This window comes from Miniopterus schreibersii, assembly GCF_964146895.1.
Source record: "Miniopterus schreibersii genome assembly, chromosome: 1".
Lineage (NCBI taxonomy): Eukaryota > Metazoa > Chordata > Mammalia > Chiroptera > Miniopteridae > Miniopterus > Miniopterus schreibersii.
In genome coordinates, this window is record NC_138101.1 from 91,956,516 (window position 1) to 91,984,080 (window position 27,565).

Below are 27,565 nucleotides of genomic sequence, written 5' to 3' on the forward strand. Positions count from 1 at the left end.
TGAAGCACTAACTAAAAAACTCGCAGAATACAAAAGCACTGGTCAGGATGGTTCACGGGGGAGTTTTACCAAACATTCAAAGAAAAACTAAAATCTACCCTACTCTAACTATTCTAAAATGTCCGTGGAAGGAACACTTCCAAGCTCTCTTTACAAGGGCAACATTAACCTGATTCCAAAACCAGATAAAGACACTACAAAGAAAGAGAATTACAGGCCAATATCCCTGATGAACATAGATGCTAAAGTCCTCAACAAAATACTAGCAAATCATATCCAGCAATATATTAAAAAGACCATACACCAGGGCCAAGTGGAATTTATTTCAGGGATGCAAGGTTGGTACATTATTTACGAATCAATGAAGGTGATACATCACATAAACAGATTGAAAGACAAAAATCACACAATCATATTAGTAAGCACAGAAAAAGCATTTGACAAAATCCAACACCCATTTTTGATTAAAACTCTCAGCAAAGTGAGAACAGAGGGATCATACCTCAACATAATAAAGGCCATATATGACAAATCTAGAGCCAACATACTCAATAGGCAAAAACTGAAACCATTTTTCTTAAGCCAAGGAACAAGACAGGGGTGTCCATTTTCACCACTCTTATTCAACATAGTACTGGAAGTCCTAGCCACAGTGAACAGACATGAAGAAAACATAAAAGGCAAATTGGAAAGGAGGAAGTGAAACTGTCATTATTTGCAGATGACATGGTGTTGTACATAGAAAATCCTAAAAACTCCACCAAAAAACTTCTAGATTTAATAAATGAATTCGGCAGGGTAGCAGGATATGATATTAACACCCAGAAAAAAATGGCATTTTTATATACCAATAATGTACTTTCAGAAAGGGAAACTAAAAAAAATCCCATTTACCATTGCAGCCAAAAAATTAAGATACTTAGGAATAAACTTAACCAAGAAGGTAAAAGACTTGTACTTGGAAAATTACAAGACATTGCAAAAAGAGATAGAAGAAGATATATACAAATGGAAGAATATACAGTGTTCATGGATTGGAAGAATCAAAATAATTAGAATGTCCACACTACCAAAGAAATCTATAGGTTCAATGTGATCCCTATTAAAATACTAACAGCATATTTCACAGATCTAGATCAAACACTTTGAAAATTAATGGAACCAAAAAGACCCCTAATAGCCGCAACAATCTTGAGAAAGAAGAAGAAAGTTGGAGGGATCGCAATACCAGATATCAAGTTATACTACAAAGTCACTGTAATCTAAACAGCCTGGTGCAGGCACAAGAACAGACATATAGATCAGTGAAACAGACCAGAGAACCCAGAAATCCACCCAAGCCATTATGGTCAATTAATATTTGACAAAGGAGGCAAGAGCAGACAATGGAGTAAAGATAATCTGTTCAATAAATGGTGTTGGGAAAAGTGGACAGGCATATGCAAAAAAAAAAAAAAAAAAAAGAAACCAGACCACCAACATACACCACACATAAAAATAAATTCAAAATTGATAAAAGGCTTAAATCTAAGTCATGAAGCCATAAAAATCCTAGAAGAAAATGTAGGCAGCAAAATCTCAGACATCTCTAATAGCAATATGTTTGCTGATACATCTCCTAGGGCAAGAGAAACAAAGGAGAAAATATACAAATGGGACTGTATCAAAATAAAAAGCTTTTGCACAGCAAAAGAAACCATCAACAAAACAAAGAGGGAGCCCACTGTATAGGAGAAGATATTTGCCAATGACACATCTGATAAAGGGTTAATATCCAAAATATATAAGGAACTCATACAATTTAACAAAAGGAAGACAAATAATCCAATTAAAAAATGGGCAAAGGACCTAAATAGAAACTTCTCCAAAGAGGACATACAGATGGCCAAGAGACATATGAAAAAATGCTCAAAGTCACTAATCATCAGAGAGATGCAAATTAAAACCACAATGAGGTATCACTTCAAACCTATAAGAATGGCTACCATCAACAAATCAACAAATGACAAATGCTGGCAAAGATATGGAGAGAAGGGAATCCTAGTACACTGCTGGTTGGAATGCAGACTAGTGCAATCACTATGGAAAGCAGTATGGAGTTTCCTCAAAAGATTAAAAATTGAACTGTCATTTGACCCAGTGATCCCACTTCTAGGAACATATCCTAAGAAACCTGAAACACCACTCAGAAAAACTTATGCACTCCTATGTTACTAGCAGCAAAATTTACGATAGCTAAGATCTGGAAACAGTTCAAGTGCCCATCAGTAGATGAGTACATTTACACCATGGAATACTATGCAGCTGTAAAAAAGAAGGATCTCTTGTCTTTTGAGACAGCATGGAAGGAACTTGAGAGTATTATGCTAAACAAAGTAAGCCAGTCAGAGAGAGACAAGTACCACATGATCTCACTCATATGTGGAATGTAATAAACAAAATAAAGTGATGAACAAAATAGAGCCAGATACATAGAAGCGTGGAACAGACTGAGGGATCTCAGGGGGAAGTTGGGGGGGAGAGTCAGTGGGAAGAGATCAAAGAATTTACATGTTTATAAGCATAACCCATGGACACAGACATTGGTATGGAGAAGGCCTGGGGGTGGCGTAGATGCAGGGTGGAGGGGATTTATGGGGGGAAAAGGGAACACCTGTAATACTTTCAATAAAGATAAATTTTAAAAAATTAATTAATTAATTAATTTTTTAAAATTTACCAGAAGAAGGATGGTTCTTTACCAAATCAGATGCATATAAAAAAGTAAAATTCAAAGTTGGTTAAGAAAGTGCCTAGGAGATGGTAATTTTTCAGGTTTGCATTATTACCAAATTTTTAATAGTCTCCTAGACTTGAATGTCACAGTGCACTCTGGGAACTCAGCAGCAGGCCCATTGAGAGAAGATAAATAGCAAGGAGGGCAAAGGTTTTGTTGTAACCCAGCTCTGGTACTAGCCCTTCCAGGAATTGCCATTAATTGGAATCTCAAGGTTAAGGTTCGAAAATTGTAGAGGAGATTTGGTTTTGAACTAGGCTGTGATCAGTATCAAAAGTATGAGGCCACAGCACTCTTGATGTAGGGCAGAAGTCAATACTGTGATTCCAGAGATTTTCAGCCATTATTAAAATATAGAAACCATGGAAAGTAAGGGGAACTCGCAAGATCCAGGTGTAGGGGGTCAGGGGCTCAGCCAAATGTGGCTTAAGTATGTTTACCTGCCCCATTGATAGTGGGCTTGGTCATATGACTCACTTTGGCCAGTGAAATGTTAGCAGACATACACAAGCAGAGGCTTTAAAAGTTCTTGCTCCATTTTGTACTCTTCTGATCCCCTATAAGATCCCCAGGTGGTGCTAGATCATCAGCCTGGACCTCGAATTGAACGTATGTGCTGCACATCTGAGCCTACCCACAATCTGGGGCCAAGGCTAACTGACCAACAGCATGTGCAGATTTGCCCAGCCAGCTGAGCCCAGCTCGTCTATGATACCACAGTTGACCCTTAGAAATACATCCCTGTGGTTGTAAGCCTTTGAGTATTGAATTGTCTTTTTTTTCAGTATATTATTGCAATTACCAAAATGTATGTAATTTTCTCTCAAAATTTTAAACATTATTCTTGATTATTAATGCTTATTAGTATGAATTTTTTCCAGTAATAATTTTTTATCATCACTTGTTCAGTCTTTGACTTTATCCTGAAGGTTTCTCAGTCCCAGTTCACCTGGCAGAAATACCAGGGAAAAAGGTTTTAGTTTAACTTTCCTTTAGCTAGTCTTCTTGCTGTTTCTAATTTAATCAAAACAAAAATGCATTTATTCACTTATAAATCCCTAATGTGATCAGCTCAGGTACTTTCTTTTTGGAGAACAGGAACAGTTAGCATACTTGTTTTGGTAAAAGCACCTGAGAAATTTGTTTTCTTCAAGAACATCCACCAAATAATCTTTCTTCCAAATAATTTACACATTTTTATACCACTATAAGAATGTATTCTGTAGGAATGAGTAGTAACTAAAACTGTTCAGTATAATCTGTAAGGCCTATCCAATGTGTGAACCTTTGATACATATCTGAACTTAAAAATACTGTTTAATATGCTGATGTGTTTTTGTTTGTTTGCTTGTTTTAGCAGTACTAATTCTGAATTGGAAAACTGTAAAGCAGGAATAAATTCTCTGTGAGGGTGACGAAAGGTGAATTTTAAGTTGACTTGGTGATTCTGTTTCTGTAAATTAAATATCTACCCACAGTAGAATTTTAAAATCTTTTAGCATTAAAGTAATTAGCTATATTAGCTTTTTTATATTAATGCAGTTATTTTTTTTTCTAATTTCCAGTGTATACCATGACTAAGGTCCATTGTAATTTATGTATTTTATCTTGAATGTATCTGAAGTGTATATTTTTCTAAAGAAAAAATTTTTATGTAAACTAATATCTGTAATCAAACTACTCTTTCTTTTTATTATGAAGAAAACACAATTTAATCAGTAAGGCAAAACATTAAATAGACCATAAAAAATAATAAAACAAACATTTATTGAGAGCCTACTATATATTATGTATTCTTCTAAGAGTTTCACATGTATTAACTCAACTATCCCTCACAGTACTAGCTAGGCACTATTATTATCTCTATCTTATAGATAAGAAAAATAAGGCACAGAAAATTTAATTAACTTTCCAATGTTACAGAGGGTAAGTAATAAAAGCAACATTCCAACCCAAGCAATCAGACTTTAGAGCCTGGATTTTTAACCATTTATTTCAGTCAATTACTAATGTTATAACTCTAAGGACTGAGCTAATTATGATGCTTATTGGCTATAATTTGTCTTTTAAGCCACTGGAACTACTAAAATGCATCTTCAGTAACTGGCAAAAATCATTTTATTGGCATAGTAAAGAGACAGAATGATAAAAATATTATACTCAGAGGTTGGAAACCCAAATCTTTTTTTTTTAGGTTTTCTTTCTTTTTTTTTTTTTTTATATATCTTCATTGATTTCAGAGAGAGGAAAGAAGAGGGAGAGAGAGAGAGAAACATCAATGATGAGAGAGTCATTGATTGAGCCCACAACCCGAGCATGTGCCCTGATCGGGAATTGAATCCCTATATATAGCCTGGATCCTAGGTCGATGCTCAACCACTGAGCCACGCCCGGCCGGGCTGGAAACCCAAATCTTAAGATGCCTACGATTTCAAACTTAATTATTTTTTCTATATTTTGAACAAAGTACTTTAAAATTGATCACTTTTCTATATTTTAATGATTTTATATCAAGCTACTAAAACCTCTTTTATATTTGATGAATGGTAGTTGAGGGAACTGATCAGGTTACAACATTAAAACCAGAAAAAAAAAAAGTCTATGGGCCGTCACCAGGTGTTCTATGTAATTCTGTAACAACTGGAAATAAATATTGCTTGTATTCTTGGTTGATCAAAAATTTATTCTGGACTCCTGCTATTAAGAGGAATATTCGACATAGACTACTCCATCTCCACGACTGGATTTGGAAATAGATCCATTTTATCAAATGTGTTAGTGAATGTCATTTCAGAAGTATGTCAACATGTGAAGTCCTTCATTGGAAAGACACACTTTTGAAACTATTCTATGATATAAAAGGCTTAAATTCAAGTTGAAATAGTGATAGAACTTATTAGTTTCCAGGTCAGAGTTTCAAAATTCTGCAGACCAAAATAATGGGATTAGAGAAGTCTATTTACAATCAGGATTTGGTTTGAAATAAAATTGGATCTTTTGAACAAGAGAGAATTTCATCAGGGGTTAAGCACAAGTACCATTATCCTTTCTCGGAATATTAGATGCCTTATATTGATTTAAGGAAAGAAAATCACACAATTAGATGCTTAAGGGTAATCAAGAGCTTATTATTTTAATGTATGTCCAACCTTCTCAGTTTGCTTGGGTTAGAAGTGAGTGCTGTACTGGGATGTGAGACTTTTAGTGTATGTTATAATACATAGTAGCCATGAGAATGAAAATTCTCATGGAAATTCACATGGATTATATTACCCCTTTTACCTTCTTGTTTTGTTTCTCCCCACCTTCCCTGTTCACTGTGTAACTAACTCTACCTTCAAGATGCTTATAACCTAGATTAGTTTAAAATTTTAAAAATAATTCTGAAATAAGCCAAACGAAGATACATAATCCATAAAACTTAGTTTACACTGGATATAAATTTGCATAATTCTGGCTATTAATGTTTTTAAATAATATAATTCCCCTTGGCATTTCTCTACTGACTACTGTTGAATACCAAGTAGATTATAATCATTTTGTATCTTGTCTTTACACTTAGTTACATCATAGTCTCAGTGAATTTATTTCATTGACTTGTAGTTTTTCAGATACACTTTAGGTTCAATGATTTTTTAGCTATTTTGTTTTAATAAATTTTTATTCTGCAAAAGATATTCTGGCAGGCTTTTTGCTAACTTATTTCTAGAGTTTTATCCAGTTGAGCATGATGAATGCTGTAATGATGAAGGAAATAGTTCTACTAGATAAGATTAGTAATGAAATGTTGCATTTGGAGAAAAACATCCACATGCCAACACAGTAGCAGCAACATGCATGGCCCTCAGGGTGGATCATGTGAAAGGCTTCCAGCTGGCATGGTTGATTGCGGAGGCTAAACAGAAACCAGTGCTCTGAGGCTGCTGTTTTTGTTTGCTGGCTTGTTCCTGGAGCACCCACTCTGCTCTGAGTGCTGCTGGTATTATTGTTCCACAGTTTCTTTTTCATGGACAGATTGTATCTTAGAATAGAAATCAAAGTGCAGGGTATGCTTATCATCAGTTTACTAATATACTTGTCTCTTGGCTTTATAAGGTGAAGGTAAATTTAATTGTATTCATGACCCATAGAAAGGGAATTATATATTTTCCTCCTCCATATGTATTTTCTTACAATCAACACTTTTAATTTAGCTGGAACATGCTATTTCCTTTTTTCCTCCTTTCATGAATAAAGTTTTCAATGTTTTGAAATATTATGAAACTTCGTAAAGATTCCTATGGCTTTTATAAAGAAATTAAATGGCTTTATTCTTACTACATTAAGCATTGCCTCCTGGGGAATTCAGAGATATGCAAAAATATTACATCTTTTTAAAGCAATTAAGAATTAGGTGGTAATTATAGTGACCCAGGTAATGTGGATTATGAGAATAATAACCATAATTTATTGACTACTTCTAAATGTCATCTAGTGTTTAAAGTACTATGTATATATCTTCTGATTTCATAGTAAGAGCAATCTAAGAGATAACTACCATTATCATGTCTACTTCACAAATGATGAAATAGACTTGCCCAGATTAAATGGCTCTTTCAGTGTTGCACATCCAGTGGAGATAAAGGAACCTCTGCAACCATCTCCCAAAACTGGAACTTGGATGTGAGAGGAGCAGCTTCCATTTAGGAGTGCTGCTGGGAAGCAGGGCCCTCAGGTTGCATATTAGCCCAGAAGGTGAAATCAACATTCACTAAAGTGTAAATGTTGACCATAGAATTTACCCTCCAAAGGGCACAAAACAAAAGTTTTGAGAGAAAGATCAATGGGAAATTGAGTCAAGGGGGTAGAGAGTAAGCCCAGAGAATTCTGTGAGTGTGAATATTTGAGGGGATTGCTTGTGTGATGAGTTAGGTTAGCAGGAGTCTGAAACAAGGTATGGTTAACTGGGCATGAGTTTTCCTAGAGAAATGTGTAGTGGAAATCAATAGGGAGAACTAAAAACTTTCCAGTGTTAACTTCAGCCTGATGTGAGCTACTGAGTCATAAATTCTCAAGTACCAGTCAGAGGCCTGATGTTTAGTGCTAGTGCTGGCTGGAGGGGGCCCTAATAATCAGGACCTGGGCATGTAGAAGTGTTATAGGTGAAAGGGGGGTGTCCGCTGCTGGAAGTGGGAGATCCTTTTCCCCACTGGTTGCTGAGGGTCAGGTTCTTACTGTATCTTGAGAAAAAGAATTTTCTAAGACTCCCATGGGCAAATAAGTGATTTTTGTTTGTGTGAAATTATATCCCTTGGTTTCAAAAGTTTCATTTCCCTTAAACCAGTCCTGGAAAAGGTGCAGCTGGGGATTCAGCAGATCTAGAAGCAAAGCCAGTGTCCAAAGTTTCCATTCCATTGTGGAGTTGGGTCTGGCATAGCATTAGGCTAATTTTAGTCCATTAGTCCATTGTGTGTGGGGTCCACGTAGCTGTGGGGTCCACGTAGTTGTGGACGAGTGCAGAGCATGAGAGCCCCGCAAGCCAGGAGTCAGGCATGAGCAGCAAGAGAAAAGGGTAGGAAGCTCCTTTGTTCAGGAGCTTATGTATCTCAGATTTCGAGCCCTTGTAGTGGCCACACCTATTCTGGCCAATGGCTTGCTCCCAGTTGTGACTGACATCATTCAGAACTTATTGGGCATGCATCTATTCTTTCTTTGTCCAGTCCCTTCTCCCAGGATCTGCAGGGAACTGACCTGGAGAGTGTTAAACTGCAGCTTCCTGGCACAAATGGCATGCCCATATTATGTGGCTTTCCCTTTGTTCCTTTCCTGTTAATTAATTAATAACTGGGTTAATTACAATGGTATCAGAAGCAGAGAACTATGACTTGGACTTTGTAAATACTCATTGCTGCAGATGTCTTTGTAGTGGCGTGTTCTCATAAGGTTGTGTGGTCCCTGTTGTGTGTTGGGGATTATATATTCTAGGGATACAGAGTCCTCTTTGTAGGATGAGTCTATAAAAGCAAGGGAGAGTAAAATCTCACATTCAAATAAGGGAAGGGGGAGGGGAGTTGTTGGGAAAAAAAAACCAATAATTTTGATTTGCTAGTGTCAGAAACTTTACATACATAATTTATTTTAATTTTGGAACAATGTGCTGGTTTGATATTATTTTCATGTTGTAGCTAAGAATGAAATTTGGGGCTTGGGTAGATTTAAAAATAATAGCCCAAGGTCATATAAGTAGTTGGTAGGTCGGGGATTGAAATCCAGTTTATCTGACATCAAATATTTTACCTTTTTCATAATAGTATATTGAAAGACATTTTGAATAGTTGGAAGTCTATTGCCTGCATATGTTAATTTAAAATATAAAGACATGTTCATTTCTGAATCTTGTGTATTGGTCCAGACCTTTTGTCAGAACCCATAGGACACATCTGTGACCTATGATGTTTTTCATTTCCCTAAAGTTTGCCTCAGTATTTTAAGAAATCAGTTAGCTTTCATGCAAGATTTTTCATTATCATCAGTAATAGGAAGATGAAGGGTGGGGGCTTTCATAGTGGCATTGAAATGGAAGTTTAATTACTTGTGGATTATCTTGACTTGTCTTCACTCAGGGATAGAAAACATCTGTTCTCATCTCTTCTGCTATGACTTAAAACACATTTCTCATCCCAACCCACCAAAGCCATTAATACAGCCTGACTAAACTAACACCAAGCCCCTTAAATTAGAAGCAATAAACTAAGAAGATGAAGAAAAGGAGTCTCAGGCTCTCGTTACCAAGCATGCCCACCCTTTTCCCCACCCCTTTCTTTACCTAGGGTTTGATCAGAGCAACTCAAACCTCTCCTCCCTCTGCCTCATAAGGCATGTATCTCTCTCTCTATCTGTATTTCCCTCTCTCCTCCCTAAGTTCCAAGGGCCTTTCTTTGGCTGTAACTTGTTTCCTGAGCCCATGTCTTCTATGGCTCACTTCTACCTCTGTGAATTTCTAAATAAATTTTCTCTTATAATTTAAAAAAAGTCTCAAATATTATTCCAGTATATAGAAAAGACATTCTTGCTGCACTGCTATAATAATTTCTGCACAGATCTAGCATAGCACTTTCCACACCACATTGTAAGTCTGCTTCATGCCCAGTAGGAAACAAATACCCAAAGCAGGAGAACTGTTTTTAATCCCTATGCATTCCTACTATTTTTATAGGTATCTAAAAAATCTTTGCTGAAACGAACAATCAGCTCAGAAGATGAGTAGTTTGCTAGGGAAGCTAGAACAGTCTACTTTTATGAAGGCCCTTTCACTTGTAGGCACTTTATTCTGGTGAGAGGTAGTAAGTCCCTAACTAGAGATGCTGAAGCATGGACAGGAAGAGAAATTGGCAAAGAATGATGTAGATGACATTGTAAAGTTTCTTTCTCAACCTAGGACTTGTCCCGCCACTGCCATTCTTTGTATATATTCATAAAACCCTTGACCTAACTGTTCAATTCTTTGTTTACTATATAACCAGGGAACATTACATAATCTATAACATCATTTATATTTTGAAAATTCGTTGACAGTTATGAAACACCACATGAACAATGGATATATTTCTTGAAATAAGTCCAGTCTCTTTAGAAAGAAGTATAAGACTTCAAAACCAAACCTAAATAACTTAAATCATGATGAACAAATTAAAAAAATAGGGACTTTGGAAATCCATTTATTTCCATTTTGATGTCTGACAATATTTTTTAAAATTTTTATTTCAGTGGTATCACCTTGTTTGAAATGTCTTAAAAATCCTCACACTATGTAATCACTTATGCCTGCTGCATTTTAATGAAAATAAACAGTGATGCTTCTTTTGAGACATTAATCCCTAAAGAAAAGTCCTTAGCAAAAACCAATTGTTCGGTTGTGTGAGACAATTTGTCTTTCTGTGTCCTGATAGACAATGAACTAGAGACTGAGAAGAATATAGAAGGGAGGGGAAATGAGAAATGAATAGCATATTCAGCATGTTTTTTACATTTTTCTCCCTGTCTCTGACTGAAATAGCCTCCTTCACTTTGGTTGGGCTGAGAATCTAGATTTAGAAAACCTGGTTTGAATCCTTAATTGCTGTTTTATTTCAAGAGTAATCTTGAAAGTTATTTATCTCTCTGCGTGTCAGATTATTTGGCATAACATACCTATCTCATAGGGTTGTTGTAAGGGTTTAATGAGAAAATACATGTAAGGTGCTTAGAAGAGAGCTCAGTACATTGTAGGCATTTAATAAAAGCTAGCTATTATAATTATTGCTACTGTTGATATTTGTGTTCTGGGCTGAAGTTAGAGTAGTAGGGTCAGAGCAACCCACCTGCTACTCAGATCTGTTTCAGAAATAAAATGGCTTAGAGTTATCATTCACCTTGTGCTGAATGGAAACTTCATCAAGTCCTGCTAATTCCATTGAAACTGTGTGCAACTTCTGCTCCAAACTTTTCATCTCTGCTGATCATGTGCTTAGTTGAAACCATCATCAGTTGTGCTATGGTATTAGTTTCTTAATTGAAACTGAAAGTCCTTATTTCTCTAATTCTTCTCTTACATTGACATCAAATCTATCTTTTTGGTTGCAAAATTGACACCTGCTTGAAATCCACTTTGGCACATAGTAAATCTTCAACGAAGCAATTTTCTCTTCCCATTTCTATTGCTTTCCTACAGGCTGCTTATGGATGAGCAACATCTCTAAAATTGGTGGCATTTAGGTAGCTCCTTAATTAAATGTGTCAGGGATTCCACAGCAGGGGTTTTCATATTGTGTTGGAGACTACACTTGACCAACGATAAGCTGCTTTCCAACCCTGGGGACTCAATAATTACATCGCATAAGCATCGGCTGAGTCTAAGAGAATCACCTTTTATTTTGAAAGAGTCCCAATATTTAGATATATTTGCTAGGTTCCATTTAGATGTTCCTCTAGTTCTAAAAATCCATATTAATTCTTCTATTAGTCTATGAGATTAAAAAAATAGACTTTAATACCTATGGACATTTGCTTAGTAGGTCAAATTTGTGATTTTATACTTGATGCTTTAAGACAATCTTTATGATAATTTAAAAAATAATTTTTTCCTTCTTGCTTTATTGAATGTGCTGAAGAGAAAATATAAAGAAAAAGGGAACATTGCTTAATATTGGTGTTTTGATTATTTTGATGTAAAGAAATAGCATAACTAAGGGCACATGGTAATTTCAAATGTTAGGTTTTACATCATCTATATGTGATGTGAAATATCATTTGAGAGAGGCGAAGCAAATGTGGCATTGGCCACAAACTGAATTATGATAAGAGTCAAATTGCTGCCTTGCTTGTATCTGCACTTGTATAATTCCTTTGATATACATACTTTTTAGTATGATTAAAGGATTTTTGCTATATTTTTCAGCCTGGGATTGCCATCTCATCCATCCCTCCACAGAATAGGCTGAGCCACACCCTGAGGAAAAGGGCCTCATAAGCTGCTGTTCCCTGAAGAGAGAGGCTAGAAAGGAATGGGAGGGGAGTGATTGGGCATTAAAGTTAGAATCTTTCTTTGACCATAGAGTGATTGAGAGGCTGCTGGGTCTTAGAAGTATTCTCCACATGAGGCAGCCTGGGATGTGGGAAGGAAGAACACTCATACAGCATTTGTGACTCTGAACCAGCTCTTTGAGACTAAGATCTGTATCAGGACCAGGTTTTAAGAGCAAGCTATCTAAAGCAGAATTCAACAAGAACTTACATTTTTCTAAGCTGAACTGTTTTATTTCTTTGACTTTTGCTTATTTCCCCCATTTTTCTCAGCATCTGTTAGGGGATGAATTGTGCTCCCTCTTAAAAACTTCTATATTGAAGCCCTAACCCCCATTACCTCAGAGTGTGACTGTATTTGGAGATGGGCCCTTTAAAAAGGTGGGCTGAGTTAAGATGAGGCCATTAGAATGGGACCTAATTATATAATCTGGCTGATGTCCTTAGAAGAATAGGAAATTAGGACATACAAAGGGATGCCAGACACCCGGGGATGTGTGTACACAGAGGTAAAGACAAGTGAGGACACAGAATGAAGGTGTCCACCTGCAAACCAAGGAGAGAGACCTCAGAAGAAACCTAACCTGCTGACACCTTTATCTTGCACTTCTAACCTCTTCAACTGTGAGAAATCAATTTCTATTGTTTAAACTACAGTCTGTGGTACTTGGTTATGACAGCCTGAGAAACTGATAGAGCAGCTAATAGCATCTCTTTGAAGCATCAACTGGGTCCATCAGTGGTGAAGGGAATCCACGGAAGGGATCTTCCACCACCTCTCAGCAAAGGCTTCAGTGTGGGAGTGGGACAGCCCTGGACACAGTAGTCAATGGGGAAGAGTACTGAGAGGCAGGGAAAATGTGTGACCGGTGTGTCTTGTTGCTTTTGCTCACAGGGCATGGAGGTTCTATTTTGTTTTTTGATAAAACAGGCAGGTCCTCTCTAATTATAGATTATAAACTGAGCTGTGAAAGAAAGGAAGGTGGAGGATTAAAGTGAATTGTATTGACCAAATCATTCTCCCCGCATGTAGTTTGACATATAGTGGCTTAAAATCTATGTGTGATTTTAGTAAAAAGCAAAACTGCTTTTGGATTTGGGGAAAATAGATTCTTATCAACTGTTATAATTCTGAGAAGTCAGCTCTCCCTTTAGCAGGTACTTTTAGAAACTAGGAGCTGAAACAAAGCAATGATTCTGGCAATGGTGGAGACCCACATAGATGATCCTATAATCTAGAGAACTATAACCCCTGGCTGAAACCATAAGATAAGTTAATTAAACTGAGTATTAATAGCCTCAGAATTGGGGGAGAGTTTAAAAAATGTGTTTTTATTTTCTACTCAGAAAAGTATTACATGAAACGACTCTGCGCCACTCGTGGTTAATAAAAGATTGTTTTACAGCCTCTTTATTTCATTGTATTTTCTATATTTATTTATGGCTTCTCTGTATTCTAATATAATTCTCATTGACCCCCTGAATTATTAGATCCCCAAATTATTATTATAGACTGAATTATTAAACAATAAAAAGTTTAAAATATTTCTGTCTTCATATGAGGAAAAAATCTGTTATTGGCTTAGTTTGGTTAAACACCAATGGCCAATGTTGGCATTTCTAGCCTAACTGCCTTTCCCACTGTATTAATTTCATATTGCTTCTGTAACAAATTACCACAGACTTTGTGGCTTAAAACAACACAATTTTCTTTTCTTATAGGTAGGTCTGTAGGTCAGAGGTCTGACATTGGTATTACAGGGTGACAGTGAGGTGTCTACCCATCTGCATCCCTTCTAGGGGCTCAGGGGGGATTTGTTTCCTTGCCTTCTCCAGCTTCCAGAGGCTACTTGCATTCCTTGGCTTGTGTGTCTTTCCTGCATCTTTAAAGCCAGCAGTGTAACATTTTCAAGTCTCTCTCTCTTTCTCTCTGATGTCTGCTTCTGTTTCTGTCATCACACCTCATTCTCTGACTGACTCTCTTGGACTCTTTTATAATGACTGTTGTTATTACATTGGGCCCAATGGATAATGTAAGGTAACCTTTCATCTCAAGGTCATTTACTTAATCATATATGCAAAGTCCCTTTACCTTTTTTAAGGTAACATATTTACAGGTTCTTGATATTAGAACTTGGACATCTTTGGATATCCCATGTAATCTCAAGGTCTTCTGATTGTGGATGGAATGGATTTTTCAGGGCCCATAAAGAGTGGGTTAACTAACTATCTTCGGAATTTTAAAGGTCAGGGTTATGGAATGTGTGTATGTAGCTGTACTCAGACTTAATAGGTGCCTCTAATTTAGTGGGGAACTGCTATTGTGAATACCGGGCCTGACGGGTGAGAGTTGTCAGAGGAAATACAGATCCAAAACCTCATCATTATCTGGAGCTCTCAGCTGTGTTTCAGAGTTTTTGAAAGGAAATGTGGTGTATAACTGTATATTACATAATGTTCCCAGTGGGGTCTCTAACTAGATTAATTACTATTTCTGCAGTGAAACATGAATATTCATACTAAGTGAGATTAAGACCATAAATAGCCTTACATCAGTTTATGTCAGGTTTTCACCACCTCTAGAGTAGCAAAATATGTTCAGCTTACAGAGCCCTTTTGATTTTAGAATTGTTCACAATATTATTGTGTAGGGAAGACCAAGAGTGAGACGACACATATGCATACACACACGCGTGCACATACAGAATAATTTAATGTTATTGGCTTAAGTAAGGAGTCGGTTGAAAATTGTGCATGGAAATAGACAAGAGAAAAGGCAGGGTCAAATATAATCAAAAGTTTAGTAGGTATTCTATGATAAATTAAAATTCTTTTCCTTCTAGAACAAAAATCTCTGTTCTTATATAGATAGAGAAAATAAATGAAGATGACTAAACTAGTAGAACTTTTCCTAGGAGCAGATCTCTCTTAGTTATGTCAAAATATATTTGTTAGAGACTCTGTCCTAAGGAGAAGAGACTGTCTAGACTGTGGAAACCAGCTCTTCCATGTATTCCTGGAGCTCTGGGAGGGCATAAGGGACACCCATCAATATGTTTTAGGGAGGCTTTGAACACGTCCCAATGTAGGGAAGCACAATAGGGTCCCTGATGATGTTACCATGAGGAAAGAGAAAGATTGAACCTAGTCCTGACTAGACTAGTGGGCTAGTTCTGACTCTGAATCCAGAATTAGGATGAGGGAGAGTTTTAGGATGAGAGTAGTCTTAAGCATGTGAGGTGGTGGGTGTTCAAAACCTAGTCTGACTCAGTCCTCTAAATGTGGCAATTTCACATAGGGTGAAATTTCATAATCCAGAAATCAAAAGAATTTTATTCCAAGGGTCAAAGTTTTAAAGGAGAGTCTTTTCTATTGACCAGGGGAAATGGAACCTGACTGCTCTCACCTCTGGAGTAGAGTGCTTTGTTGAGCAATTTCCCTCCAAAGCACGCAGTATACTGTACTGTTTTCTTCCCCATGGTGTGCCCATCTCTTCCCTATTTCCCCCTTGCCCCCCACATACTTGCACACTCTAGTAAGTTTACAGTGCTCAGGGAATCCTTGGATGTATAAAGGGGAGTAGGGGCCGATAGTTACATAGGTGCTGGAGCTTTGCACCCAGAGATGTGAATGGGACCCTTTTTTTGTACCTCAAACTGTAAAATTCTTCTATCAGCAGTTCAGACAAACCTCTCCTCTTCTCATTTACAAATAAGCATTCACATTTGCTTGACTGTCTTGAGTGGTATTAGAATTCTCCCTTTTAACTGCTGAATATTGATGCCACGGAATTGCTTCCTAACAAGCAATAGCAAAATGTAAAGGATTGTTGCTTACAAATATATTAACTTAAAACAGTCTATTGCACATGCAAGGAAGTATCGTATTTATGAACAGTTCAGTGTTTCAAGTTTATTTAACAGTAAGAATCTATGTGGTCAAAGTCAAATGTTAAGTGGTTAAATAAAGTATGCATTACTGGCTCACCATACCCAATTGATATTGATTAATGCTCTGCTACTGAATATTTTCCTCTTACAGATGTTCACAAAATATCTTCTTTTCCGTTATCGCTGGCCTTGTGTTATCATCTGCAGGTGAGACATTTTTCTGTTTCTGCAGCACGATTGTGTAAAGTGCTTCATCTCACTCTGGTAAGACAAATGAGGACTTTTTAGAGATGATTGCTGTAAATGCCACATTATACTATCTGCTGTTTCCATGATTTTGGCATTAAGTAGGATAAATAAATAACTTATTTTCAGTCACTCATTTCTCTTGCAACTAGTTATCTGGCATGCTACATTTTGAATTTACTGAGTTTTATTCTACAAGTATATTTGTGTTCCAATAATTATTTAATATCAGAGCAGGAATACTAGTGGCCTAGGTGGTCAGGAACCTGGGAGATGAGTTCCAGTTCTGTTACTGTTTGTAATATTTGGTGTCAGCAAGCTCTGTGAGCCCTGTTTTTATGTATAAAATCAATATCTTAAATAATTCCAATGTTCACTTTAGTTTAAATGTGACTTGACTTGATATGTTTATAATCAGTTAAAGATACTGAAAGGTTAGTGGTTACTGTAATTATTTGGAATCTTTTAGTCATTGATTGGCTGCCCCCTGCACGCCCCCCACTGGGGATAGAGCCCAGAGCCCAGGCATGTGCTATGACTGGGAGTCGAACTGCAATCTCCTGGATCACAGGTTGATGCTCAACTGCTGAGCTACGCTGGCTGGGCTCAAGGCTGTGAGTTTTAAGGTGAATGTCCTTTATTCTTTTTTGTTGCTACCATTTTGCTAAACTTCAGATGATTGACGGCGATATTTACAATTGCTTATAATGGCACTCTAATAATAGCAGAGCTTTGAATTACTTTAATGAAAAAGATTCATCCAATGCCTGAAATTGGTTATTTTGATATGTAAGATAATAGGTGCATGGTCAGTGAGATGTACTTATGGCAGAATTTCCTTTGCTAAAATGACCTATTTTTGCTACTCTCGTGAAATCAATACCACTTTGAAATGTCATTAGGTGGCAACAGACCTTATTTTTAAAAAAGCACATTATTCAGTGCACATTTAATTGCTTTATAGTGATGGCAAAAAAATACACAATGTTTCATTAGTATTGACAAAAAAACTGCTCTGCAATTCTTTGGGAGGCTGCAGATCACAATAAGTGCATATATACATATATATGTATATATATATGAATGTTTGAATTGAGTGCAAAGATGCTTTTGATACCTTAATCTTTCACCGAACTGGGTTTTATAGCTTTAAAATGAAAACTAAGCTATACATCAGAAATTTTGATGAAAATGTTGTGAGACTCTAAGCACCATGAAGACAGAGACAATGTTTGTCCTGTGCCTACCTGTGTTTCTAGAGCTTAGTTTCCATGACTAGCAGAGAGTTGTGTTCAATAAATTTTGAATAAATAAGGGAAAGATACATTGCAGGTGAATTTGGATAAGACTTGTGAATTAAATAAGGAGTCATAAATGAGCCAAAGGCAAACAATAAACTCTTATAAATAACAGAAACTTGCTCATCTAATCTAGCCTCTAAATTGTGAATTTTCGTAATGTAACTTTTAGGATATGCTACACATCCAGGTTTCAAGAAGTCATACTTTTTGCCACATGGTGGCATCATTGTAGTTATGATGGAAATTTTAACTACAAGCTGAGGGAATTTGTTTTTGACACATTCTATTAAATGCTCATCTTTGATGAAATGTGCATGAGGCATTATGCAGTTGGCCTATAAAGGTATGACAAAATGTTAAATACACATTCTTTTCTGTGAAAATTTAAGGACAACCCTAAATTTAAGCATAATTCTTACATTTGTAATGATTACTCCCTTCTCTGAAACATAAAGCTTCTCCAAGCAAACACAAACAATTAGATAAAAATGAAACCGGATTAATAATGAGGTAGTTGAAGTAAATTGGAAGAGGCAAGTCAATGCAAAATGGTTAAATTTTAAGAAGATATTTTATTTCTCTAATGCAAACCATTAGAGGTTTGCAGGTTTAAGCTGTTTTCTCTGAGCTACTCTGGGATTCTCATACTTGAGATGAAATAATATATTTTCTCTTTGGAAACACATTTTCAGCATGCTTTCCTCATATTTACTTTTGTCCATAGTCACTATGGCTTACATTGAAATTGATCTGGTCACCACGGAGTTGATTAGCCTTCTTCTATGACATCCCTAAAGGTTCTCAGAAAAACAATGAGATTGTCTCCCATGTCATTAGATCCTTGCCTGAATTTGGAAGATAAGAAGCTGGTTATTTGCATCCAATAACTCTTCTCTCCTATTTTCCTACATTAGGCTTAAATTAATTAGAACACTGCCTTACAGTTTAATATAGGGAAAATGTTATTTAAAATTGTGAATGAAATGGACGTCTCTTAGGAAAGCATAAAATGTCTTCTTTGTGCAAGATGTATCTTATTTTGATAAGGGATTTTGTGTTCTGGCTCCTTCCTTGGTTGATATATTTATATATTTAAAAATCTCTCAGTGAAGAAGCACAGTTTTAAAAAAGAGGTCTATTGACATTAAATCGCAGATATCAGACTGCCTAGTCATGTCTGGTTTAAAGCATATCTATCTTCACTATTCCCTATCTTCCATGCCTTTCTTATAAAATAAGTTATTGTAATTTTCTGTAGTAATTTATTTAGCCTTGTACTTTGTCTTAAATGTAGAATATTTTTCAAGAGACTTTTATGGAAATGTAATTAATCTTCCATTTTTCTCATTTACATTTATGACATTTAGAAGACATTAGTTAAATACTTAGAAACCAGTAACTCTTGAGATTGATTATATATTTCAGATTTGCTGTTCAATTTTTTATAAGGCATTTGTATTTTATCCAGAAAGTAAGTAGAAGAGGTAAACACATTAATTAAGAAGACACGAAGATTCTTAGGCTGTGACTTTGGGAGAATTAAATATATTATGGTACCATTGTTTTTCCTGGGGCAGCTCTGAAAAATCTTTTAGCCTTTGTAGAAACAGGATGTGACTTTGTAAGAGGCCACAGTAGATACTTTGTTGTATAGACACAGAGTAACCTGGGAAAAGAATATGAATTCTGCTGTAGGTGGAAAAATAAAACTTTTAGCTGTCTGCTTTAGCAATTTGCTAGAAATCAAAAATGTTAGATATTGTCCTTATTCTACAAAGTTTATAAAGACTAGTTGGTCAGACTTTGTAATTATTGTCAAGTTGATCTTCGAAGTACAAATGTGTGCCCTAGAGTACAGAGTTCCATTCCCAGCTTCACTGTTGCGCACAAGTTGATTATACATGTAGAGCTCCAGGCTTACATATGAATTCTAATGTTATGTTCTTCTTGTGAGCCATTGGAATCTAAGTTAGAGTTTGGGTAAACTGTATTTAGTATACAAAGACTATTTTGGAAATATGAGTTAACTATCATATTAGAGTTTTATCACCAAGAATAATTCAGAATTATAAATCTGTGGCTATGTTCTCTGAAGAGGTCAAGGAAATTCTTAGTTGTTGGGAGCTGGTGACGTGGCTGGACATGGTCCACACCACCTGAGGGTCTGGAGTCAGGGACTTGACCCTCCCAATAATTACCCTGGATATTGAGAGCCCGCTACGTGTCTGGACATGGTCCATGTTGCCTGAGGGTCTGAAGTCAAGGACTCGACCCTCCCCACAAGTTCCTGTGAGGAGCCAAAATAAAGATAGTTACCAAGGTCTGGGCTCATGCAGGAGGCAGGGTGTTTACTCTGAAAGTGTGTTTTGCAACCTTGAAAGAATTACTTTGTATCACCCTCACCTCCTTACCAGTTGTTTATGACTCACCATATAATAAAGGCTTTGAAGCCATTTGGGGTGCACCCCATTGGAGGGCAGCCCTCCTGATCCCATGACTGTGTTTGTCTCTTTAATTTCCACCGCTGGACCTCAGGTTTGTTCATCTTTCAGGCTGGTTCCTGACACTTAGTTATTGGATTATAATGGTTACTCTGATAAACAGTTTTATGAAAGTAATTTTCTGATTTCTGTCCATAGAATAGTCACACTCTTTACTGACAATGCTTGTACCAATTTTAGTTCATTGCAGTAAGGAAATGTAGACAGGGAATAAGTTGAGCGCTATCATGGTCTTCCATCAAGTGATGATGAGCCTACATGTTTCAACTCTCTCCATTTTAATAGACACTTGACTTTCAGCTAAAAACAACCCTAAACTCATAATAACATAACCAAATTTTCAAAGTACTCCAGAACAGAAGTACAGAACACTCTTCTTTTCCCTAGTAAGTTCAGTCCTTTACTTTTCAGTATCTATTTACTAAAATGAAGCTGTATTTTTCTTGGTGGACAATGGCATAATGCTAGTGTTTCAATTCAAATAAGTGGATTTGGAGAAACTGGCTAGTTCATTATAATTGTGTTTTTTTATTATGGTAAAGGAGCAGTTTTTGAAAACACCTTAAATGTGTTTTTGAATGTTTGGAGTGGTGTTCAGGGGAAGCAACACCAGACGGGACAGGGACAGGCTGGCAGCAGGGGATTTTAAAATCTGTGCTGTGGATTAGTAGAAACTTCACTTATGCAAACTAGGTTACCAAAGAAGGATATTTTAAAATGGATTTCTTAGTGTCTTTAACACCTCAACATTGTTTATATATGTATCATTACTTTTTCGTTGGTGATGACTTTGTGCTTTCTGTTATTTTTACTCAACTGGCTTTAAAAACCAACAGTGTGAAGAAATAAAAAATCAGTGAAGAGGTCTGCTGTATTTCAGGGGTTAGTGACACGGAGCAATAGGTGAAAATAAGGGAGATCAGTCTGAAACAGTAGTTTAGCAACAGGAGAGCAATACTGGGAGCTACTTGAAATAATCCAGCAGATTTAAACTGGTAGCAAATATTTGACAATCTATAGGTGTAACTATATGTTAGATATTATCCTTATTCTATGAAGTTTATAAAGACTAGGTATATCTGTTGGCTCACTTATTATTATTTTATTTTAGTATAAGGATCCCAGTAAAGTCCTCTGATTCTATACTCAGGCTTTTTGGAATCTGAGTCTACTTCTATAATGACATCTAATTGAACCTTGTGTTGCACATATGATCCTTGAAAACTGATGAATCTTGTTAAGTTTTCAGCTGATAAAATACCCACTGGAGCACCCACTCACTTTCCTCAGGTGCTGTGGGACTGATTCTATAGTCAGAAAGTGTCCATTTGTGCTAAGCCAGCAGAAACATTAGAAACCAGTTAGTGAAGATCATTTAATATGCTCGGGGTAATGTAGGTGGACCAGAAACCTCTGCTCTTTTGATCTCCTTTCTGTATGCTTTGGGGAAAAATATAGATGGTGAAAAGGGATATTAAAGAAAATAATACTCTTTGGTCAGGTCAATCAAGAGAACTTCTAAAACAGAGCTAAAATAGAGAGGTAACTCCCTCATCCGGGGATTGGACCCCGAACAGCTGTTTGCAGTCAGCTTATGCAGCCTTGGCACTGTGCTGTGCTGGTAATTGAAGTTCATCTTTATGAGATTTCAGAAAAGTCTGGTTGAAGAAGTTGGTCATTAAAGGCAGGAAGCACAGCAACTTTAGTAAATACAGTAGAAAGAAATGCAATTTCTTTAGCAAGGTGTTAAGGAGAGAGCTTTTGAAATTTATCTTAATTTAGCCTTTGAATGATATGACCTTGCTTTAAAATCGTGCTGTAGAGTTGCCTTTTGATGTACTTAACTTTACATACTGGGGGAGGTGACTGAGTTACCTTAATTAAGTTTGTGTTCTATTGCTTTCTTGGTAAATTCTATTTTTGTAGCTTTATCAATTGACCGTAAAAATCCATGCTAGACTGAAATTTCAGGGACCTAGAAGAAAACTAATTCTTTTCTTTAAAAAGACATTTATTTGTGACCTTCAAGGTCACTTAAGTATTAATTTCCTTATTAATTCTTAGAGTTTATTGCTTTTCCTTCTGAGAAAATAATATTCTCTAATTTTCAGCAAAGGAACACAGAACATTAGTTAGATAAGCATGGACTATAGTGGGAGAATCACAAGAATCTGATCTTAGAAACCCCGGAGAGCCGTAGTGCCTTCAGAAGCTGAGCAGCATAGCAGTCTGCCAGGAGGTGGGGATTTCATGCAGAAGGTAGTATATTTGGACATAGTTCTGGTTCAGCAAGGAAATGGAGACTCTATGATGAAAAGGGGAAAGCCTGTCAAGCCAGGTGTCTTCCCTTTCTTTTGTTCTTCGAATATCTCCTATCACTTTTCTCCCCTGCTGTCCTAGGGCATGAGGCTAGGCTTCAAAAACAAGCATTACTCAAGTTCTGACTTTTCCTCAGTTCAGTCTCGCTTCTTCTCTGTGGTGCTCTCTACTTGCTTACCATTTCCTGATGTCACACCTTGGACATCCATATTGGCTGAAGTGCACAATTGGACATTGCTGTGGCCCGAGGTACTAGCAGTGACCGAAGGATAGGATGCATTAGAGTAAAGCAGTGGTGCTCCTTCCTGCTGCTCAGGTGTCCAGGCAGCTGACCACTGACAGAACTTAGGTGTTTGCTGTTCCGATTTCCCTTTTATTTACAAGTTACCCCCACCCCACTTTTCTAGGCCCTGACCCTTAGGGTGTGGATTTTCCAGGTATTCTAATCTGTACTCTTATACATATATGAGTATACTTATCACAGACCTGCAGGGAAGGTTGACAGACAAGAGAGGGGGAGGCAATGTAAAGATAGGTTCAGGGCTAGGGATAATATGGCCATAAGCCAAGGACTGGCAGCCACAATTGTAAGAGAATAAAATATGGTGTCTCAGTTCCTTAAGTTTGTGATGACGCGTAGCAGCCTCCAGAGGAAACTAATACAAGTTTTGGTGCTGGGAAGTGGGTGTCGCTGTAACTGATGCCTCAAACTGTGGGAGAGGTTTTAGAATTAGATCATGTTTAAAGGCTGAGAGAATTTTGAGACTCATGATAGAAAAAGCCTATATTCTAATGAGTGCCCAGAAGAAAGTGAGAGGCATGAATGAGAAAACTGTTACAGAGAATACATATGTTGTCATGAGCAGAGTGTTGAGAGAAATGTTGATGTTAAAAGTGTTTCTGGTAAAGCTCAGAAGGAAATGAGCATGTTATTCTAAACTGGAGGCAAGGTGATCGTTGTTATATAAGTGGAAGAAAACTTGGCTGACCTGTGTTCTACTGTCTTATGAAGAATAAAGTTTTACATGAAGGACTTTTCTATTTAGCTGAGGAGATTTCCAAGTAATGTATTGAAGATGTGGCCTGGTTTCTTATTTTCGGATTACAGTAAAATGTAAGAAGAAAATGATAAACTGAGGAAGGCAAAAATACTCACACTTGATCATTTGAGAAATTTGTAGCCTATCCAGACTGCAGAATAAATACTAATGTTAGGAAATTCCCTGAAAGGAACCCATGCTCTGGAGGGAAGCGAAAGGGGTGGTTGGACCACCTTTTGTTGGAGAGATTAGATGTGTGACTCAGGGGGTCACACAATCTCAGGGAAGCCAGGAATAGGGACAGAGTTATCCAAGAAAGATGTGTGGAAGACTCTCTCCGTGTAATAAAATGAATCCCTTTGATGTACACAAAAGATCCACCGGGTTTCTGAGAATATTCTATCGGCAGACACATTGCCAGCCTGGACTGAAAGGAACAGAGATAGGAAAAAATGAAAAGCTATTGGACTTCTGGGAGTCAATAGACAGGAAGATTTTGATAGAGCTACTTGCCAGCAAATATGTGCTACCCTTAAAGAAGAAAGGATGACTCTGTCAACATAAGAAACTTCCAAACCTCTAAAGAATTTTTATAAGACTTTACTTGTGCCAAAACTGACAATTGCCAGGAAGCGAAATCTCACATACTTTGAAGAATAACAGTTTGCAGTTTCTTTTATGCTCTTGTGATTAAGGAGGGAACATAAGAAAGATTATATGAATGTGGGAGAAAGCAGGGTGGGAACAGGTAACAGGATAGTTAAGATTTTGGGTTCTTTTTCCTGTAGGCAGATATTAGAAGGATGGATCTCATGGGGCAGCTTAAAAGTGTGCTAACCTAGATAAGCAGAAATAATGGACAGGGCTTGCTTAAGGCAAAGATAAGCCTTTTCACAGAAAAGCTATATGCCAGGGGTATGACTGCCCACCATGACCTGCCCAGTTAGGGATTTATGATCAAATCACCTTGCGAGATTACTCTCCATAGCACTTTTTTGTGTGTGTGTCCACAACTCCAAGGGTAGAGCTGTGATCCCAGAGGCTGGTACCAGAGGCCGGTGGGCAGAAAAATAAGCTTCAGGCCACAGGGACCTGCTCTGAAATTGTGGGCCCAAAGTGCAGAGCTATAGGCTATTGAGTGGAGCCTGGAATCACAGAGGGTTATTCTCAAGCCTTCAAATCTCATGGAATTCCCACTGCTACATTTCAGATTTTTTGGGGGATAGGTTACCCCTTCATTCCCTCCAGTTTCTCCCTTTGAGGATGGCAATATCTAAAATTGTTATCCTGCCCAGCCGGGCATGGCTCAGCGGTTGAGCATCGACCTAGGATCCAGGCGATCGGGGTTCGATTCCCGGTCAGGGCACATGCCCTAGCTGTGGGCTCAATCAATGACTCTCTCATCATTGATGTTTCTATCTCTCTCTCTCCGCCTCCTTTCCTTTCTCTGAAATCAATAAAGATATATTTTAAAAAATAAAAAATAAAAATAAATAAAATTGTTATCCTAAGCTTTTTCTATTACTGTATTTTGAGAGCAGATAACTTGCTTATAAGTTTCACAGGTCCACAGGTGAAGAAGGGTTTTGCCCAAAGATGAATCATACTCAGAGTCTCACTCATACCTGATTTAGAAGATGAGATTTGGGACTTTTGAGTTCATGATATTTACATAGGATTTTGTAATTAGTTGATGTTGTAATGGGTTGACATTTTTGGGACTGTTGGGGTGGGTTGAATGTAATTTTCTCATGGGACAGATATGAATTTCAGGGTCCAGAAAGTAGACAGCCAATGGTTTAAATTTTTGTCCTCAGAAAGATGTGTTTGTACCCAAATTCTTGAAACCTGTGACTATTACCTTATGGATATATGAAGAAAACGAGTCTTTAAAGGATCTGGCGCTGGGATTATCTTGGATTATCCTTGATGGGCCCTAAATCTAATGACAAGGAATTTATCACCATAATAAACATTCAAATCTGTAGAGAATTTTTATGAGTTTATTTGAGCCAAACTGACCACAACTGCCAAGAAGCAAAATCTCAATGAACTGAAAAAATGCTCCAGAAAATGGCAGTTTTGCACTTTATTTTTTACATTACAATCAAAAGAGAAGATGTGAGTGGGTTACACGAAGTCTACTGGTGATAGATTAGGGAGGTGGGGGAAAGCAAAGCAGGAAACCTTTGGGACTGGATAAAAAGTAAAATGATGGACACATACTTCTTTCACACAGATGGGTACAGGATAGTTAACAGTCAACAGTTAACATGATAACAATGACAGTGAGGGGATTTGTAATCTCTACTCTAGTGGTGCTTGTGCTTTCAGGGGTTAGGAAAAAGGGAAGTTACATTGTTTTTGCAAAGGAATATTTATGAGGTATGTTAACTTAGATGCAAAAAGACAAAGGAAGGCTTGGTTAAGATGAAGATAAGGTAACCTAGGACGCGACTAAAAGCCATAAACTGCTTTTAGTTAAAAAAGTTTTAATTTCCTAGGGCAAGGGAAACAAAGGAGAAAATAAACAAATGGGACTATACCAAAAATAAAAAGCTTCTGCACAGCAAAAGAAACCAACAGCAAAATGAAAAAGGAGCTCACTGCATTGGAGAACATATTTACCAATGACACATCTGATAAAGGGTTCATTTCCAAAATATATAAGGAACTCATGCCACTTAACAAAAGGAAGACAAACAACCCAATTAAAAATTGGGAAAAGGACCTGAATAGACACTTCTTCAAAGTGGGCATACAGATGGCTAAGAGACACATGAAAAAATGCTCAATGTCACTAATCATCAGAGAGATGCAAATTAAAACCACAATGAGGTATCACTTCACATCTGTCAGAATGACTACCATAAACAAATCAACAAATAACAAGTGCTGATGAGGGTGTGGAGAAAAGGGAACCTTAGTACACTGTTGGTGGGAATGCAGACTGGTGCAGCCACTATGGAAAGTAGTTTGGAGTTTCCTCAAAAGATTAAATATGAAACTGCCACTTGACCCTGTGATCCCACTTCTAGTAATATACCCTAAGAATCCCAAAACACCAGTCAGAAAGAATATATGCGCCCCTATGGTCATAGCAGCACAATTTATAATAGCTAAGATTTGGAAATAGCCCAAGTGCCCATCAGCAGATGAGTGCATAAAAAAGCTGTGGGACATTTACACTATGGAATGCTATGCATCAGTAAAAAAAAAAGGATCTCTTACATTTGAGACAGCATGGAGAGATCTGAACAAAGTAAACTGATGAACAAAATAGATCCAGAGACATAGAAGCATGGATCAGACTGAGGGATCTCAAAGGGAAGGCGAGGGTGGTGGGTGGGAAGAGATTAACCTGGGAATTTATAGGCACATATGCATAACCTATGGACACAGACAATAGTGGTGAAGGTCGGGGGGGGGGGGTTCCTGGTAGAAGGAGTCAATGGGGGAAAAAAGGGGACATATGTAATACTTTCAACAGGAAATTTTTTGAAAAAGTTTTAATTTCAGACCATCTTTTATGGTTACCTTAGGTCTCTGAGTTTGTAAGACCACTGGCAGGCTTCCCCTGAGCTTGTTAGGTTTAGCATGTGACCCTTTTTACTCCACAGCCTTTACAAGAGATGGAAGAGAAAACATATATGGAGAAGACAATGTGAAGACAGAAACAGAAGCTGAGTTTAGAGTGATATTGCCAGAAACCACGAATGCCCACATCCAGCAGAAGCTGGAAGAGGCAAGAAAATATCCTTTCCTAAAGCCTCCAGAGGAGGCTAACACCTCAATTTTGGACTTCTCACCTCCAGAACTGTGAGAGAACACATTTCTCTTAATTTATGCCTCCAAGTTTGTGATAGTTTTTTATGGCACCCCAAGAAACTAGTAGTGCATCACTTTTAACTTTCTTTCTCTGAGGAACTGAAGCTTTCTAGATTCTGGTTGA